Raw genomic sequence first — 2,903 nt, 5'->3', positions numbered from 1 at the left:
ATGTAAAATTGTGCAAGGACAAAGCAAAAATCTTGTATTTTTTTTAAAAGCTCCCAGGGCACTTCGCAGAACACCAGGTCAGAAATAGTAAGATACTGAAAAAATGTACAATTATTTTCCCACTGAGCTGTCGAGGTACTTCATGTTGTGAATATCTAACACCCTTGCTTAAAAGACAGGGATGGCTTCACGTTTCCCACTATTCTCAGCTGGCTTCAGGTTTTCCTGCAGCTTTAGCTGATTTTAGAACAAATCAAGAAAATTCTGATAAAAAAAAATTACATTTGGATCTAAAAATAAATATTTTATATCAATATTACATAAGTAGTCAGGCAAAAATTGAAGTTTACCTATAGCTATGTACTAGAATATATTAAAGTTAATGCATTGCTTTATCTTTCAAAGTACATAACATGAGTTTATTTAATTTTTATTTGTAAGTTGCACAAAAAAATGAAAATCTACTCCATATTGACATATACTCTCTTTCGTTCTGAACTTCATTCCTTACTGTAATCATTTTTAGGTGTACATTAAGTTTTATATTGATTTGTTTTTACCTAATAAAAATATGGAATATATTTATCCATGAACAATGATCAAACACAATCTTCTGTAATTTATTCTAATAAATATTAACTTTGTCATTTATTCTAATAAATATTAACTTTGGAATTGTATATGCAACTTTGGAGCTAATTTTTTGTTTTTTGTTAAAGCAGAACTAAACTGAAAATAAAAATACTTGCTTACCTATTTATCCTCAGATCCCTCGATCCCACCAAAGATATTGGGTCCTTTGCCATTCATCTTCATCCCAGCATGGGTGCAGTTATCTTCTTTCTTCTTCGCCGCAGCGATCACAAAAGAAGGGGAGGAGCTTCACCTTTCTCTTTAAAAGAAGAGTGGTGTTTAAGAAAAAAAAGTAACATTTTTACCTTACATAAAAGAGTTGTTTGTCTACCCTTTTATGTAAAGTAAAAAATGTGGTGATTGGTCCACTTTAAGAGACCGAGGTCCTTCAATTGTTCAACACCTATTTATGTGACCTGTGAATTGCAAGTCCCACCTACTCATGTAAACACTTGGTTTCTACTATAATTAAGGGAGGCTGAGAAAAGTAGCCATGCCTCTATTGTTCTTTCCTGAGTGTCCTATGATCACATCTGATTGATCCACCAACAGAATGAATCCAGAGATAAGATGAAATAGCTTCAATTTAGTGTGCAATTACATTTGGATCATAACAAAGATATGAGGGTTTACTTACTAAAGTATTTTACACTGTTCACATAGGAAAGTAAACTTTGCAATGGATCTTGGCTTAGTAAATAAGATGAATCTCTACTGGTTTCAACATCCAGCTATGTGCAAGGAAAAATGTCTTTTAGTTTCCTTGAATGTGATTTGGTATTCCATACATTGCTTGCATTGACTTGCCAAACTGCTGTAAGAATTTGTCCTACATATCATGTTTGACTGGGAAATAACTTAAAGTAAAACTAAACTGAAAATTAAAAAAAAACACACTTACCTTTAATTTCACAGATCCCTCGACTGAGCCCCACACCATCCTTGAACTCTTCCTCATCCTCAGTCTTCTTCCTTCTTTTTTCTAGGTCACCTGATCTCGCACTTCACAGGTGCAAGATCGGGTGACATAGCCTGCTGTAACAGGTGGAAAAAAAGAGTGCTGATCTCACTGTGTTATGTGTGAGATCAGCATCTGTTTCCTCTCAGTGTAGGAAAATGCCTATTTTGCACACACCCAGAAAGAGCAGCAAGGAGCCTCCCGGGATGCGTGACATAGGCATCCCAGGAGGCTCTACTCTCCCATTCATTCTTGATCTCCACGATGATCAAGACAGAATGGGAGGGGCTTTACAAAAAAAAGGTGTTACAGTTAAAAAAAAAAGCTCTTTATATAAAGTAAAAATTTTACTTTAGGTCGACTTTAAATATGTGCAAAGTTTTAGAAAAATAATGCTATTAAAACCAATATGTGTGATTATTGAAAGTATGGAGACAACTTACTTGTTTTGAAGGAACCAGTGATAAATTGGTTAATTCCATATTTTAACGATATCATAAAGGGTTTGTCTTTGACACTCATCTCCTCTGGTAGATCACATGGGTCAAGATAAATAAGAACTCCTCCAAACCCAAAATCTTCTAACAAAGAAAGCTAGAGGGAAGCAAAAGACAACTGTTACCTAAAGTAGATTTCAACTCTAATCTAAATTACATAGTTGGCTAAAGTTCTGTGTAATATAAAGTAAGGGATTTTTATTTTTTAATCAAATTATTGTATTTTAAAATCTTATGATGCAACCCAGTGCTGCTGGTTTCTTGCAACTTCATTGCAACTAATTAGAGTATACAAACAACATTTGCATGACAATTAAGAAAGTTTCCTCATGGTGACAATAGTGGATCATGTCGGTGAAAAATGTCTTGAAATTGATTCATGATTTGTAGTCTCCATGGAAAGCGCTTGACAGATTGTCAATGGAGGCATACATTGAGTTTAGTTGTTCATTACAAAACAATGGAATCAAGAAAATATACTTTATATAATCCTTACTAAACATTGTTTTGAAACAGAACATGTATGAACACACATGAAATACTAACATAACTGCAGGATTTCTTTTGGTAAAGAGTATCAATCATAATAGACAACAATAGGGATTTTCGTCAATGGTTATTATTTATTCTACCTACAATGCCCAAGTGTGTTTATCTTTTGATGTAGATTGTTAACCACACAAAAGCGCTACAGCAACAATCCCCTTGGCACAGAAAAGTAAATTCCAATTTATTATAAACCTATAATTAGGGATGAGCGAGTGAGAATTTAAAAAAACGCGAGCTTGTTTTAAACTTGACCTGGTGGCGAATTC

The sequence above is a fragment of the Pyxicephalus adspersus genome, chromosome 4 (genome assembly GCF_032062135.1).
Source record: "Pyxicephalus adspersus chromosome 4, UCB_Pads_2.0, whole genome shotgun sequence".
In the NCBI taxonomy this organism is placed as follows: domain Eukaryota; kingdom Metazoa; phylum Chordata; class Amphibia; order Anura; family Pyxicephalidae; genus Pyxicephalus; species Pyxicephalus adspersus.
The sequence above is the reverse complement of the archived record's forward strand: the minus strand, read 5'-3'. Positions refer to the sequence as shown.